The sequence below is a fragment of the Drosophila takahashii genome, chromosome 3L (genome assembly GCF_030179915.1).
Source record: "Drosophila takahashii strain IR98-3 E-12201 chromosome 3L, DtakHiC1v2, whole genome shotgun sequence".
In the NCBI taxonomy this organism is placed as follows: domain Eukaryota; kingdom Metazoa; phylum Arthropoda; class Insecta; order Diptera; family Drosophilidae; genus Drosophila; species Drosophila takahashii.
In genome coordinates, this window is record NC_091680.1 from 21,745,112 (window position 1) to 21,762,523 (window position 17,412).

General features: G+C 36.2%; 1 protein-coding gene and 2 long non-coding RNA genes across 15 annotated transcripts in view; 2 read left to right on the plus strand and 1 right to left on the minus strand.

Annotated features, from left to right (window-relative positions):
* The first annotated feature begins 12,817 nt into the window (after window positions 1-12,817).
* On the plus strand, window positions 12,818-14,744 carry LOC138912934 (uncharacterized). Of its 5 annotated transcripts, none has more exons than XR_011418512.1 (4): window positions 12,957-13,176; window positions 13,757-13,889; window positions 14,446-14,546; window positions 14,606-14,744. It is a non-coding gene; the product is annotated as an uncharacterized lncRNA (long non-coding RNA). The 5 variants fall into 5 exon arrangements; XR_011418513.1 differs by having other exon boundaries at window positions 13,757-13,873; XR_011418514.1 differs by lacking the exon at window positions 12,957-13,176 and adding an exon at window positions 13,181-13,310.
* Window positions 14,182-15,579, minus strand: LOC138912933 (uncharacterized). Its single transcript, XR_011418511.1, has 3 exons — window positions 15,029-15,579; window positions 14,424-14,971; window positions 14,182-14,359 (listed from the first exon to the last, which is right to left on the minus strand). It is a non-coding gene; the product is annotated as an uncharacterized lncRNA (long non-coding RNA).
* Window positions 15,580-16,726: 1,147 nt separating this feature from the next.
* Window positions 16,727-17,412, plus strand: part of AstC-R1 (Allatostatin C receptor 1) — a 204,849-nt gene continuing 204,163 nt past the window's right edge. For 7 of the 9 annotated variants that reach the window (XR_011418439.1, XR_011418440.1, XR_011418441.1 and 4 more), the window contains exons 1-3: window positions 16,727-17,019; window positions 17,072-17,227; window positions 17,287-17,387. The gene's annotated coding sequence lies outside the window, so the exon portion shown is untranslated. Of the gene's footprint in view, window positions 17,020-17,071; window positions 17,228-17,271; window positions 17,388-17,412 lie in introns of all 9 variants that reach the window. The other 2 variants (XM_070214540.1, XM_070214539.1) reach the window with 2 other exon arrangements.

Below are 17,412 nucleotides of genomic sequence, written 5' to 3' on the forward strand. Positions count from 1 at the left end.
AAAATTTTAAGAAGGCAACGCAGGAAGCCGAGGCAAGGATAACGGGCCAAAGGCATTCAATATGCACACGCCATAATCACATTAAAACGTAAACGATATGCAAATGGAATGAACTGACAAGGAAGCAGGCGAACGCCTTCTCCACAGGCTCAGGATCCTGCCAGGAGTTCATCAAAAATGCACACTCGCACGACAAAAAAGAGGAAAAGAAAGAGTGGCAGAGAAAGAAAACTACGTGAAAACTTTTAAAACCATGTCCTGCGGCAGGAAGTGGCTTGCAACTTGAAGCTCAAGTTGCTTTATTTTCCTTTTTTTCAGGTAATCACGTCGTCACTTACAGTTGCAATTAAGGCTGGGACTAAGTGAACGCGGAAATTTTAATTCAATAACAGTCAAACGATGCGTTTCCTGAAAGTTTTCCCACACTCCGCCCCCATTTGTGGTCTGTTTTACTTAAAGTCAATTAAAATTGAAGAGACTCTGAGGAAAGTCGTGTCTTCATCTGTCGAAACTTTGGACTTGAATGCGGCTCATGTGGAAACGCCACTTTCCTCCTTCGGACGGAACTAATGTAATCAATGGACATGTGGGCGAAAGCCCGAAGTTTGCCTTTTCATCCACCCACACTTTCGAATATTTCGGGTGCAGTGTAACTGGAAACTTGTCAAAAGGGTTTTCGAAGTGTCGGTTTTCGTAAGGAGTTAATGGAAAGTTCGAGGGTTGATTGAATGATAACGAAAGCATTTAAGATATTTGAGAAGAATAATAAATCGTATTATTGAATGTGTAAAGCAAATAAGTACGGAATAAAAAATATTTAAATACAAAAATTATTCATAAAATGTAAATTTAATTTTTTAAATTAAATATAAAATATATATGTAAAGTTTAATAATAATTGCAATTTCAGTTTATCAAATAAAATATCTTTTATTTTAATATGAAAATGAGCCTTCATTTTACAGAAACTTTGTTACCTCTCCCACCTTTATCTGTTTGAAAATCAAAACCGAAATAAACACTGCAATTCCATTTGCTATTTGCAAGTTGCCGAGTTCCTCTGCCCGGCTGCCATTTCAATTAAATTATCAAAACAAGAAAGGCATCCATAAAAGAACAATGGCGAAAGCCAAAGCCCAAACACCTAAGTGCGTTCTGCATCCTGTTCGAGGAGCCGAACCAAAACACCTAAGTCATGCCATTGTCATTGGATGGCATTGTTTTTCGGCTAAGACTTAAGACTCGGCAACTTCATTATTCTTGTGGCCAAAATCCCCTCATCCGATGTGCAAAAATGACTTTTCAATGGCGCTGGCGTAATGAAACCGAACCGAACCCAAATCCTCCCAGACAATTTCATATGCAAATGACTAAAATGAATTTAATCAACAATTGTTTGTCTGTCTGCAGCCGCCGCAGCCACCTGACTTCAGCGCAACCACTTTGCAATGCATTATTCTAATGAGATTCTGCTGGCGGCAGTTTTTTATGGTCCACGGGGGGCACGGAAACCGGACCCTGGAAAACCTCAACGTTGTTGCAATAGCTGCAATTATTTTGATAACAACTTTTCGTATTAAATGGCGAGACATGAGACAGATAAAATACGGAGAACGATTGTCCTTAACGGGGTTATTACGCATACGACATGGCTAACAAGGAAACGTTTTTCTGTTTGAAATGTGGGTTCGAAGAGGTTATACTGATTAATTCTTATAGATATTATTTTTAAATTCATAGATACATCTCTCAGATTTATTTTAAATAGTTCATCGTTTTTCAGTTAATAGTTTTTTTTTTAATGCTTCACCTTCCAAGACGTCATCCTAAGACCCCAAATACCCCCAGTTACCCTCTAGTTTCAGGTCATTTAGCGTATAACTTGAGTGTGTTGCATTTTTGACCGCAGTAAACGTAATTGTCTGTCCGGCGGTGGGCAGTCAATAAAAGCAAATGATTCCCGGCTCCCTTACAAGTAGCTCCATCCTCTTTATGTGCTCAAAAAAGCAGTTCGTTTATCTTGGCTTCTCGGGTTCAAAAATGGGTTGTGTTTTTCCTCGCCTGCGAATATTTTTCCTGCCACATGTTGCAGCAACAATGTTGCATGCCTGAAAAACCTCACAAAGCTTTTTGTTTGATTTGCATACGATAAAAAGAAATGGTTAGGGGTTTTTGGTGGAAAAAGGGAAATTTCGAGTGGGAGTGGAAGTACTGCTCATTTTGATGCTGCTGCAAATGACCGGCAATTATATTGTTCTCGATGTTGTTGCTTTACTCTTAAAACAAGTCTTTCGATTTTTCATTTTCATTTAAAAATTCAAAAACTAAAAAAAATGCATAGAAATTAAATTAGCAATAGGTCTACATTATTTTATAATATTAGTTCGATGGTGTGTAAAATTTGATAAGGGATATATTAATATTAAAACTCATTTTTTATGACATCTAAAATTTTGTCCGAATTTTATTTGTTAAAAAATATTTATTACCGTACATTAAAATATTTTTTGTAAGGGTGTTTTCAATTCTTGGTATTCAAACATTGCACTTCCAATGTGTGTTTCCTTGCTGATAGCCGTTGAATTCCCAAACCATTTTCAGTGCGAACCCATTCCACCTTCACTTCAATCCAGGTCCAGTCTCATGTCCTTGTGCAATGTGTCCTGTCCAGCTTGTTATGTCCCTGACAGCCATCGTCATCCACATCGCATTCTTATTGACTCCCAGTGCCACTTTGGCTGCATTTGGCATCCAGTAATGCCCTCCTATCCTCCCGGAACAGCTCCTATATCTGGGGACTTTCAAATGGGAAGTTTGAGGGGGTGGAGAGCAACAATGTTCGGTGCTGGCTTTTTATTTCGAACATTTCGCCATTTGTGTTGTGCTCGGTGCGGTTGGGCATGCAAAATTAAATTAAAACGCATTAACAGGAAGAGTAGTCGATGGGTGTTTTGTAAGCTTAGGGAAATGTACCCATTCGAATGAAAATATTTAGAAATGGTAAGAGCCCTACTTACTTAGAACTGTTCGATGGCGTTTGACTTTTAGCATTTGAAAGAAAGAAAAGAAAAGAATAAATATGTCAAAAAAAATAAACAAATTGAAAATTTCTAAAAGTATTTTAAAAATTTAAAACAGATTTTATCTAATTAGGTAAAACTTATATCTATTTTTATATCTATCTAACAATACTACAACAAATAAAGCAAGAAAATAAAAAATTTACGATAAAAGCGCAAGATGAAATTCGCAGACCTTTAAGTCTAATCCCACTTTGGGTCAGCTCCCTATCTAAAATTCTAAAACCAGCCCCAGATTTTTATTTACAAATGATTTACAACTTGGAAGTGACATCATCATCTGAGCGAAAAATTGATTTTCCACTCTTAAACAAAACCAAAAAAATGGGAACAAAAAAGACAAAACACCGAAAGTGGATTTGAATAAAAAATGAGCCCCGTGGCGGACTCGGGATAAATGCAGTGAAGCCAAAGCTGAGTACTAAATTACAACGAAAAACAAGAATTACACACTTCAGTCCACAAAAGGCAGCAAATACCGCCTGCAGTGGTCACCCAACCCGCAAATGGAAGGACCTCCAGCAAAGGAAACTAATATAAATAAAATTTCAATTACTCAACAATTAATTTTGTCTTGTGTGCAATCGGCGAAGCGTTAAAAGGCCACGCAGACAACAGGACGAAGGGCAAGGGCAGGGATTTGAGAAAGGACATCCCGTCGGACTTCCTTGGGAACTACTCAGGCGTTAGTTGCAGCATTTGGAAAATATTTGAAAAAGTTTCTGATACACTGCTCAAAATGATTCTTAGAGTGGTTTAAAATTAAGAAAGAAAGGCTAGAAAATTTCTAATGTATTTTTAATGAGTAAGAAAGGTTATCTAAACATGGCTTGATAGATTTATTTTTATGTAAAATATATTTATCTTTATTTAATATCGAAACTTTTTAACTCGAAATCGGTATTAAAAACTTCAAATTTTTTTAGGATAAATGTGTATGAGTCCAAAATAAAATATTTAATTTCTTCTTTTCAGGTACAAAAATCCTTTCCTCAGTGCTTTCTTTTCTTACCGATATCACACGCTGTGTTTGGCTCACGACTTTAAAAGAAAGGATAAGGGGGAATTAAACCCCCGAGTTGGTTTCAAACTTTTTAGTTGACTTAAGTCCTTTCGGCTTTTAATTGTTAGGGCACACAATTAGATGGCAACGTATTTGTTTCTTGCTGATTATGAAGCGTTAAGCAAAACTGTCAACGTGCCACCCGAGAAACGCAATTTATTGGGAAAGTTTCGCAAGTTACCGCCCTCGCCTCTCGCCACAAAAAAAAAGGATTCCCCACTTCTCCAAGGAGCTTATCTCTCGCAGCTTCGTCACTCAAGTGAAACGAGCTGCCAAGAAGTTGATCTAAAGAGGAAGATAGTGTCTGGCTTATAAAGACAAGACAGCCCCAGCTCCGAGTTGTCACGCACAAAGGAGTCTGCCTGCAAATTAGCAGAAAAATCTGTTATCCTTTCGTTTGGCTTGCGCTTGCGGGCGTGTTAATGATTTTTCTCCCCCTCCCCCTCTACGCAAAAGTCGCATCCTTGGAGGGAAAGTTTTTCGTGTTCCTTTCTGTCTCCTTACAAATGAAGTGACAGAGCATATTTAAAATTAAACAATTTAATCCACCGAGACGAAGTCGAGAGTTGTCCCCACGTGAAGTGAAATGTTGACACTGCCGCCGGAGTTTTGTTCCTGGAATACATGTGCTAATTAGCAAACAGGATTCCTTATCCTTGTCCTGCCGTCTGCGTGTTGCTAAACAAATAAGTTTGTCCCGTCGCCGTCTTATCGTCTCGGGCCCATTGTCGTTTTCCAAGTGGTTGATTGGCACGTAATTTAGCCGAGATCTCGCTGCGGCTTGTTTGTTTTCCTTTGGGCAATCGAGCTTGCCTGCCATTTGGAGAATGGGATTAGCCCAGGTCTATAATTGGGAAATACCGAACGGAATAATCGTGAAGCAGGAAAACATTTTAGCATAGGCTTAATGTAGTTAGCAAAAAGTCCTTATAAAGCGAGCTAAAATCTTTAAATACATTTCATTTCTTCACCAGAGACCGTAAATAAGAATTATTTCACATTTGCCATTGTGATTTTTATTTTTTAGTCAAAACTAGAATTTTTACTCTTATTAATTTTTTAAAAATATATATGTATTTTTTTTTCAAATTTAGCTAATACCAAAAAGCTATTGCAAATTTAAAACTTATGTTATTTATAGAACATATGTTTTAAAGTTCCAAAGTTTGAAACAATTTAAATATGTGTATATATATATTAAGGTGTATGTTTTTTGTTTCTTTTAGTTTGAAGGCGAAGCTGTTGCATCGCACGACTAATATGAAGGAAATAATAAAACTTATCCCGGTTGAATTGGGAAAATGCAAAAATGTATTTATACTTTTATTATAACTAATAATAATAATATTATTTAGTATAATAAAATATATCTGCATAATTTTGATTTGAATAAATTTTGTTTTACGGAATTCTTATCTTTTTCTGTTGTGATTTTAATTAATATTTACTTATAACCATTCCATTAACACGTTTTTAATTAAATTAGAATAACATTGCTGATGGACAGAAAAACCCTTGTTGATAATTGCCACCCAAACATGCTCCCGGCGAATAAATCTATAAAATATTTCAAAAATAATCAAGCAAAAAGCAATGAAAAGCCGCAACCATGTTGATTACAAACCTTCAACGCGCATTGAACACAAAAATCCAATCCAAAACCCCAATATCAATATCAATGACCAGAAAACAACCGCAATGTAACACATTTTCCCCGCGCATTTTTCCTTTGAGTGGTTGGTTCAAATGTCCCGCTCATGGCAACAATTGTTTGCCAAAAACATTTAAGCCTTTATTCCAAAAATTACACATAAACATATTGGAACGGCTGACTGATGGCGTACAGGATGTGTTTTTCGGGGAATAGGACTGTGGGATTGCGGGTCCAACAGCGAGAACAGACCTAACTTTAATTCTTAAGAGGGGAATAACAAAATTCTAACACAACTTAAAAAAAGGTGAATTCAAAATACCTACGGATTTACAACGAATTTCTTCTTTTTAATCCTAATTAAAGTAGAGTTTAAAAAATATTTTATCATTAATTCCAAATAGTATGTAATAATAAAAAAAATTGGTACTTACACAGAGAAAATTATATAACGTTTTAGGTGCCGTTTTCATATAAAAACGTTTTAAAAATAAAAATGAAAATGTTTTAAAAATGCAAAGTAAAATAAATTTGTATGAAACGTTTTACTTTTTAAAATGTTTCACCCCTTATTTTGCACCTAAAACTTTTGATAATTTTCTCTGTGTATAGAAAATAAGTTTGTATTGTAATTTCTGCATATCGAAGAAATACTTGATTCTTAAATAGAAAAATAATTAAATATTACATGTAAGTTAATTATGCTATGAGCTATAAACATTTTTTAAAGTTTTCAAAATTTGCTGGTTATTTTTATTTTCTATAATTTAACAATTAAGAGTATTCACACTTCTCATCATCAAGCCCAGATTTAATATCCATCCTGTTGATTTTATTTCGCTGGAATTGCGAAACACATATTTGCCGATGCATTTTGGAAACATCATTAAGCCGAAAATTGCTGTGCGGAGTGCAACGGCCTATGAAGAGTTGGCCCTTATCCCCAACGCATTGCCCTCGATGAATGGACGATGCCAATGAATTTTCATGAATGCAGTCAAGTCTATAAAAATTAATGCATTGCAGTTGGCTGCAGTCCCTGTTTGTGCGCTCTTCAGGCGCCGACTGCATTTTAAATATGAGTTAAAAAGCCTGGAAAATGCCTCCTACCCGAACTATAAAAAAAGGAGGAGGAGAAAAGCAGTAGGACCTTATCAAATGGTCATTTCTGTTTGCATTTAATTAAAAATCAACCCAAAAGTAAAGCGCAGAGTCACGTGTCCTGGTCGGCAGGCGCGATAAATCACGCTAAAACAGAGCAGAAAGTGCTCGAGTAATTTATCACTGTCATCGGGACGTTTCAGGACTCAAAGGGTGACAGAATCGGCTGCAGGACAGAGATCGAAAGGATTAACACTTTAAATTGCCTAGTTAAACAAAAGGATAATGTCCAGGCTGCTTAATGCCCAATGTTCTCTGGCAATGTTTGCCTTGCTGCCGAAGACTTCCCCACATTTTCCATTTAATTGCCGAAATCCAAACTGGACACAGGCAAAGCACAAAGCTTTTGTGTTTACATAGTTGAGGAAATGGTAAGGGGTTTGGTGCAGAAGTGAAAAAAATTATAACCTACAATTTTTTCAATTAAAAGAAAATAAAGAGTTGGAAAATAATATTTTAGATGTGAAAGAATTACTTAGTTAAACAAAAAAAAATTATTTTATAAATATATTAATTTTATACAGTTTAAACCGGACTTTAAAAAATTCAGCCATTTTATTTCTTTTTTAAAGTCATTGTATTAAACCCACTCTTTCAATTCAACATTGACTTTTCTATATAAAACCTTTTCTTTAATGAACTATTTTAAAGACCTTTTTTTTCTAAGTGTACGTAATAAGGTTTGGGGCTGGGGCAAAGTTCACTAAATTGCATTTCGTCACGCAATTAGTGGTTCATTTGCTGCCTGACTGAGCCTCCTTGGAAGATCCTTCGACTCTGTTTGCTCAAAGCTCCTTCGCCCCCCTATTTGCGATGTGAGATAGTGCGGGAATGTGTGAGGTTGGCCAAAACTTAATTTCATCTTATTACGATGCAGAAATTTTGCAATTTCCGCAAGGTCCACTCGTAAGCCCGGTCAATTGCGTCTCGGCCCTTTTGCCCTGCTGCCATCAATGTCTTGCAACGGAAATGGAAAATGTGTGTGGCAATGACTTTGGTTTATTAGTTTATCGGGATGTCCAGCCTTGCAATTACGTTTGTTGAACCACAAAATGAAGTTATTCGGTACTTTAAAAGGTTGTTTTACAAAAAATTTTAAATTATATACATTTTTAAATGTGTGGTTATTATTTATTACAAAATACCATCGCTTATACACCATCGTTCTTTTTTAAGAGGAAAAAATCAAGAACAATCGTACGATAATCCCAAAACAAGATGATTTTTTTGTCTTAATAGTTCGCAAATAAAAAAACATAACATTTTTAGTAGATTCCAAATTTGTAAAAGAAATTTGTCCCTATTTTTTGTAGACATTTTTGATGTGTCATTTTATGCCACATAAATTAATATTGGGCGCCTCAACTTTGAAAAACTTCCCCTAGGAAAATTCCTTTAATTTTCTCTAGTTTTCCCAGCTTCTGGACAGTTTGACAAAATTTTACGACTGACATGCAATTTTCATTGAGTAATACCTAATTTTTGTGAGATTTTATTGCAAAAATTTTGATGCGCCCATTCAGGAAGGCGATCCTAAGTAGCCTTTCCCTCTCTTCGCTTGCACTTTTTTATGACCACAAACCAGAGTCAAAACAACAGAGGAGGAAGCATTAAAAAAGCTAATTTAATTAAAAGAAAATGCAATGAAAAATGCCATTCAGACAGGGCAACTGAGGAGGGAGTGTGGGCAAAGGACCGCCACGGCTGCATTGTCCTGTGCGTGCTGCCTGGCAATTTGGCCGATTTTTTATGACACAACCCAACTGAACCGAGTTGAACTGCAAGCAAAAGTGCAACGGAGACGATGACGAGAAGCGGAATTCTCCTTGGCGCGATTTTATGCACATTTATCATAATTTCACACGCAGCCAAGGATCCCGAGGAGGAAAATGGATCGCAATGGGATGATATGATGGGAGGGGTTTGGTTTCTGTTTCGGTTTCGGTTGCACACATAAAAAATAATCGCAGGACTGACGGGGGGTTTTTAGGGCAGTGCTGAAGGGGCGTGGAAATTGCATTTTGCCTTTTACGAGCAATGACATTTATGACAGTTTCCCTTTGAGCAAAAAAATGAAAGATACAGTGAAGGATAAATGAAACAGCGAAATGAAAAAACCGTAACAATGATAACCCATTAAAACTATTCGTAAACACACCTTTCTCTCGCCTTAAAAATTGTTAAGTTAGGGTGAGCGGTAAGGTAAGTTCCTGCTGAGACATATGCAGATCCTTTATCCTTCGCTCCACACGTCAGCACGGCAACAAAGTTTGACTGGCGTTATTAATATTAATGTATGTAGCTAACGGAAAAGGGCTACAAAATAAATAAAAGGGAAAATGTCGGAAAACTATTAAACAAACTCCAAGATGTTGGCATGCGAATAGGGTTTGCCCTATAAATTGTGCTACCTATCTGAACTTATAAATATACAGCAATATCATTTTTTATTTAAAAATATATTATATTGTAATCATTTTCTACCCCGGAAATTTGAGGGTATTTTTCCGATCCCTCTGAATTTTTGGACCATAAACAACCAAAATAATAAAATTACTTTTTATTTACTTTCCGCGCTGGGCTGAAATCTTGGAAGGTATTATTGGAGACACGTTTTCCTGTAATTGAAGTGTTTGTTGTTATTCCAGTTCCTGTTTATCCTCCTGCTGTTCTCCAGCTGCTATCCTTGATGTCCTTTGTCCTTGGCTCATAATTCTACTTGTGACAAATCAACGCCCTCTTGTAGCTGACTTCCTGCTGGTTATGTGTAGTTTTTGTGCCACTCCTCGAGCATCCTTGGCTTTCTTGTAGTCCTCGCTATTACTGTTATCAAGAGTGATTTCGCTCTTTTATTTCCTTCGACTATTGCCAGCGATTTCCGTTTTTTCGCTCCTCTCCTCACTCGCCAATAATTTCATCTCATTTCGTTCTTTGTCATAAAAATGGTCAACATTACGCAGAAATGTTGCCGAAGCATTTGATGCATGCAATATGCAGAAAGTTTCCTATTTCAATAAAAAGCAAGAAACGACGTCGAATTGTGGATATAAATCTATAAAAATCTCAGCATTTAATATCGTAAAAAATATCATCCCCGAGGTTCTTGAAGAGTAGAGAAGGATGTGAAGGAAATAAAGTTTCTTCATTTTTCTGGCTTTGGTTTTAGTTGCTCTATCCCGAAAACAACAGATGGCGATGTTGCAACATTGTCGCAGGTCTAAAGTTTAGGCAAACAAAGCGGAAATGTTGAAGCATTTCAATGGTAAATATTTAAATATATTAAGGAAAAATTTATTCGTTTGACAATAGACAACTCCTTGAATTCCCATTCTATTTATTTTGTTTGTGTAAATCTTTATTTCTTTATATGTACGAATATTTCAAGAGAATTTCATCGAAACAAGGACTCTCAATTAGCACTTACATAAAACCCAATTAACTGCGCTTACTTAACTTGTACTTTTATTCTCAGATCCCAAGAAGTTAAACGAATCTCTTAAGAAAATGCATGCAAAATGCGGGAATGGTTTTTGAGGGTTGTTGGTTAAACCCAGACAGACCCATAAAGGTGACAATCAAACCGCAAATTTTTATTAGCTGACATATTTATGAATATTATTAACATTTCGTTTGGCAAACATTAAGAGCGAGTGAATGCGAACAGGAAAATGCGCAAAAATGAAAATGTTTTTGCATTGGCCAGGATCCGGATTCTGGATTCTGAACTCTGGATTCCGGATCCCGATCCTGAACGCGAATTTCCAAGGGTGCGCGCCTCCGTGGCTCATTAATTTTTATACGCGGTGCGTGTGTGTTGCATTGCAATAAAAACATATTTTATTAGTTGACGAAGAGCCAGAGGCTGAATTCGGAGCCACCACCAAACCTCTGACGACTGCCTGTCAGCATAAATTCATTATTTATGGTGCAATCAATGGAGCTGCCGAGCGTATGTCGAACCCATCAAACTCGTCAGTTTGCATCGGAGTCATCATCGCCGTCATTTTCCGAGCTGATCTGCGTCTGCCGCAAAGCGGAAGTTTGTTTATTTTATAGTTTCTGACGCCCGTCGTTTGCCTCCTGAAGGCGCGAAAATTTGTCCTTTTCCATAACTTGCAATATGGGCATTTTCATTTTGGGAAAAAGTTACCATGGGATTCTACAGATCTAAGAATTATAATATTGTTATTTTTTAATTTTAGAAAAATATTCAGAACGTTATTTTATAATTTTATAAATGTATTTAGAGGGGTAGAAAAATATTATATTATTTCATTTTATTGACAATTAGATATTTAATCTTGTGTTTTTCAAAATCTATAGCTGCTCAATTTATCCTTATATTTTCATAGGGTATTTCATTTTCGATCTTTAAAATCGTATAGAATTTTTGCAAACAATTTGTGGCACGACGGGTTGTCCTTTTTTGACAGTTATGTGTCTCCGATGCCTTTGGGCAAATTTGAATGCATTCTTTTCGGAGAGACGGGGAGTTTTTTGATAGAGGGTGTAACCGGGAATTACCATAACTCAGCTAGGAATCGGGATAATTTGCCTTTCGAGAACTATTAGCTTGTAATCTCGGGTTCAAGCTGCAAACAAAAAGAAACTAATTAAAATGTTCGCCCGGCTTGATAGATGGCTTGGGACTTCCTACAAGCAGTCAGATATCGTGATAGGGAATTCCACCCTGTAATTAATACGATTTGAGTGAATGTGTTCCATCATCATCATCAACATCATCTTGCGTGATTTGCTTCACCACCGTTGCGGAAAAGTTTCCTTCGGCCCATACTGATGGCGCATCCTGACGGCAAAAGGCGGTCACGCATCGTCTTCTTGTCATAATTTTTCTTATTTCGCTTTTCGGTCAAATTTCCTATTAAATATTCAAGCGAATCTGGAGGATGTCAGCTCGGGCCTTCCTCCTAATGACATTTCAATAATTAATGTACTTTCCCTGCTTTCCTTTTTTCTCCGCTCGTCTCGTTTCCTGGCTCGTGTGCGTGTCCTTTCGCCTGGACTTTTCGACTCTGACTATCTGACTAGATACGTATCATCAATCAAAGTATATTTTTAAATGTTTCGGCTCTTTCGGGGAGCTCCTGCTGTCGCGGCTTATAAATGATGTTTTTCTTGAGCACTTTTTCCTTTTTTGATTACATTTTTGGGGGCGCTTCTTTATTGTTGATATTTTTCCAGAGGTTACATTTTGATAATTTCGAACAACTAATCCAATTTCCTCTTTCGTACAATTTTCCTCCGTTTGCACAACTGTCATAATAGCCGAGGTGGAATTTCGGTGGAGTTTTCCAATTGATTACACGACACCCACACGCACACGCCTTTGGCTAATCCTTGGGCAAGGACCCCGGCTCTCATAATTCCATAACAGGAGTCTTTCTACTTTGCTGCACATAAAGTCCGAGATAATGGCATTAAGCTGCCTGCCATTAGTTCTTGACTGATTCGATTTCAACTGATTTAATTATATTACTGCCCAAAAAGAAGAGAGTGAAAAAAGAAATAACCACAAAAATGGCAAAGAAATCATTTATGTACAGGTTATTCAAAATATTGTTAAAATGCCAAAAATAATAATAATATAATAGGTTCTTTCTTTTAACAGGATTTTTTATTTTGCACATTTTAATTTAAAATTGAAACATTTGGCAACCCTAAACAATCAATTTCCCCTCTATCCACTTCAACACGTTTCCTTTTCCAAAAAGGCAACCCGAGTTCAGACAGTTTAATTTTCGTATTTTATTTTAGGGACTTGCCTTTGGACCTTTTTTGGGTCTTCATTTATTTCTGCACGAGCATCCGCAGATCGGTTTTATTGTCTTTCTATCTCTCTACCTTTCGGTCTGTTGTCTGGATATTCTATTCAAACTAATTCGTTTTTGGTAAAAAGAATAGAACAAAAAAATGGCCAACAATTATGTGGAAGGTAGGCATCGAAGCAACCGATAAAGATCAGTCAAGGTTAAGGCCCGAAACACAAAAAAAGGGATACTCCTCTTGACCGAAAATAGTTCTTGGAAATTTATGGATAAAGTTTTGTTTTGATTCGAGTTCACTTAACTCTAAGCGGTCTTTCTCGCACTCTGCGCGTTTTTTCGCAATATTAGAAACACTTTCCGAACTAATTAACAGCAGTGAACTGAACTGGGCGAGAAGTTTGGAAGAAATTTCCTGCCAGGGATTAAATGCTTTCTGTCTGTGATTTTTACAGCTCTTCGCTTACAAATCGCTCGACATTTGGCGCAGCTTCGGCATAATCATAAACTTGTGTTAATTATTTTTCATATGCCAAATCCGTTCCCGTGGGCGAAACTTTTATCTGTTTAACGTAATTAGTTTTGTTTGGCAAAGTGAAATTTCTGATTTCTTTTTGCGCGAGCTTTGCAAACTTTTATGAACTTTTTTTCGGGCAATCAAAGTGAATTGAACTGCAGGATGTGCAAGGATATGGCAGCTGCATAAGTGCAAAAGTTTAATTAAAACTCTTGGCCGCGTTCGCGGAACCGAGTCATATCCTTGGAGCTGATGACGAGACCCTCAAGGATTGTACATTGATTTTTTTCGTCCCATTTGCCGCTTTCAAAAATTAACTTAAAAATGCAAATTGTTTTGTTAGCACCTAATTTTTAGACATTATTGAAGGAGGATGTCAAGACTGTCGGTGGGGAAACTCACGAGCTCGCCAAAAAGTTTCTGCATCGAAAAATCTTGCAAAATATTTTTGTATTTCCTTTTTGCATAATTGAATTTTGTTTGTGTGTTTCCCTGCTGCAGCTTGTTGAACAATGTTGTCGGAGTGGCTGAAAAGTTTTTCTCAGAGTGGAAAAGTTGGACTAGAAGAGCTCATTCTCCTTTAAGTTTTTGCATTCCTAGAAATTGAGAATTTCATTTGTAAGACATCGAGAAAGTAAGAAAAAAAAATTATTAAATATAAAATGTTTGCTTAAACAAGGAATCCTAAAGTTCTTTGTCCGCGTTCAGCAATGATACCTGATTACCTATGGATATGTAATCAATGATCATTACGATAGGTTTACAATAGGTTTGTTTTTAGTTGTAGCCCTTCAGGCTTATAACTTATAAGAATTAAAGTAAGATAAACCTGTGTTTAATTTTTTAACTTGTATTACAAAATAGGGAAATTTATTCATTTATTTTCCATTAAAAATTTATAAAAACTTGTAATCCTTCAAATCTGTAATTTGACGAACATAAGTATATGTAACATACATTTTCAATCAATATCATATTGATTACAGAAATTATAATTGATATGAATATCCACTTTATGTAAATAATTATATGAAAAACAGGTGATTAGTTCTAATACACTTCACTTGTACATCGTAAAAGCTCTGAAATTGGATCCTCCTCGAACTAAAAAGAAAATAATTTTTTTTGTACTCCAAAATAAAGTTGCTTAAATTCAAATTTATCTTACCACTTTATTGTCTTCCAAATAGCTCGTATTTCCGATCACTATCAGTTCAAATGGGTTGTCCGAAGTAAAGCCATTCTCCTTCAAAAGGTCAATAAACAAGGACATGCTCGCTTTTGAAATAATGTAAGAGCATTTAGTTTGCACGAAAAGGTATTTTAACATCTTGCAGTCCCTTATTACAGTAACCATACAGCGATCGAAGAAGTAATCAACAACCAATTTAGCTTTTTCCAATGTCCTTCCATGTTTTGACAACCAAATTGCATAATCCGGAGCACCTGTGTCGTCTATCTCAACATATCTTAGCATTGGAAATACAGGAGGTTCATACCTAATGTGGCAACAATCGAGGATTAGCTTTTCTACAAATTGGAATGACAGCCCACAATTCTGATATGGTTTATTTATATGGTATCCACTTAGTCGGAGAGATCGAAGTTTTTTTAGAGGCGAGCAAATTTCAAAAATATTTGACATTTCGCAATCGTCCCAATAATTATCAGTGAGATCCAACTCTTCCAAATGGGCCAGTTGCCAAATAAGATGAACTGAAAATAAATTTAATTATGGCAAAGACGTTCTTCATAACGTTCAAACTCACTGACCTCTTTGTTTGGGTATACATATCTTTAACTTTCTTAAATTAGGTAATTGATGCAAAACATGTATGGTGTACTCCGGGTCACACTCATCCAAATTTTCACCAAATGACAATTCGACGGATTTCAGATCCTCAGATTTCAACAGCAAAGAACAAAGAGCGTTGACATTTAGTTTATTGACTTCTATCTGAATATGTTGCAGTTTGATGCAATGCTTTTGGATTAATTTTAAGATAGGACTATTGTTTTCGGCTTTATATCCACAACTAAAATAAATTTCTAGCACATTGGATCCGCATAAACGGAAAATCAGCGACCAATCGTCCACAGGTTGTTTACTAAGGTTTACTTTCTTGAATAGATCTCCGGCGTGGTATCCGAATGCCTCTGCCAAAATCTGATGGGAATCGGCCAATCTGAGTTTGTGGGATGGAGATAGTTCCTGGAAGATTAAGTCCAGAACTTCAAGAGGCAGATCCAAAAGAGTTTTAAGATTCTCCATTTCTTGCAGCCAAAACTTTTAATTATCTGTGAGAAACGAAATAATAAAGCGAAGCTACCAGGGCTGACACTAAATTGTAAAAATATCGATATACAGTAAAGGATCGAGATTCTCACCATATTTTCCAAATCGATAAAAAACACGAACTACTAAAAAGCCTTAGCCATAACGCTGCTTTCACATCAAAACCTGCATTGTTAACGTTCGCATCAACTTAGTCGAAAATGCGATTTTAAAGTCCAAGCGTAAGAACAAACACCAAATAATGGAAAGACGGAGAAAAATGAAGCCGATTCTAAAAGTTGAGTGGTGCAAACATTACTGTATAAATATTTTTTGCAACAGCGACGGCCTATGTGAACAATTTGTGACAACAGTACTGTTCGATGTTGCAATTATTAATTTTATAAATTCCCACAGAGCGCCTTCAACCATAAATTGTATCAATTTGAGGGAGTTTATCAGGCTCTTGATAATAAGGCTGTTTTTTCGGTGCAACTCTATTAACAACAAAAGCACCTAGAAAAGTAGGGAAACCGTTTAAAAAAGGTTAAAGTTATAGGTTTTTGGTAATTGATAAATAATTTGTTGTGTTTTGTTAGCGGAAAAGCAACTTCATGGTTATGGGTAGGCCAGTATTTAAAGCTGTTTTGCGAAAGCAAACATAAATTTATTCAGCGAAAACTCAGAATATGTTGTGAAATTCATTAATAATAACTAAAAATAGTTAAAATTGTAGTATGTAATTAATTTTATTATTAATGACCAAATAAGCAAACATGTGGTTTCGTTTAAAATTTTTATTTTTTTATATTGGTCAGACAGAGGTGTAGAAATACCGAAGTGTGGTGGTTTGGGGTTATAGGCTCTCTCCCAGTCTTTGTCTTTGTATTTATTGTATTATTCTACAACAAGATTATGACACCGAAATTGTATAATAGTTTTTCCGAGTTGAAATTCTGCTTCCCTTATATGAGATAAGCAACTGCTTTTCAAGTCAGCTGTTATCGGATGGTCGATGTGGATGTGCTCTGTGGAAACACGAGTTTCACATTTGTCAAATATCCCAACTGTTCCCAAAGGAAGGACCTTTTGGGAAGAGGGTATAAGCACACTGTTATCGATTGAAAAACAAACTTGAAAACATCGTTCTCCGCTAGCATCGACATTTCTCCATCCCATCCCTAATTCGATTCTTCTTGTTGCACCACTGGTAATGACCACGCTTTATTTTCATTTATTAGCATTCTTTTTTTAGTGCCGAACCGAACAAAATAGTGAGTGAGAGGCATCTGCCTCTAGAGATTCTGGACATCATATTCAAGCAATTCTCTCTGAACGACAAACTCAGACTGGCCGATTCCCATCCAATTTTGGCAAAGGCATTAGCTTACCATGTCGGTGATCGCTTCAAGACAGTAAAACTATGTAAACCAGGGGATTGGTCACTAATTTTGCGGTTGTTGATCCAATGTGCTAGAAATTAATACGGGTAATCGTCTTGATATGTTTAAAAAATACAACTGCATTGCAAGAATCTCTAGTTTTTTAAAGCACGAGTTACTAGTAACAATGGCAATGCAATTTGTTCGTTGTTGGTAAAAGTGGATGGCTTGAAAAAATTCAGTATACCCTGCATGTTTTGCATCATTTGCCGTTTCTGAAAAAATTAAGGATAAGAGGAATACTGGACATAAAACGTGAGTTAGTACAAAGGTTAATGGTATGCACTTGTCATAATCAGTTTATGTACTTTCAGTTCATCTCATTCAGCAATTTAATTAATTTTACTGAAAAGAGTTGCAATATTTTAAATATGAATTTTTTTGAAATTTGTTCTATAAAAAAAATAAGTTCTCTGTGAGTATCCGGATTGAGTGCAACT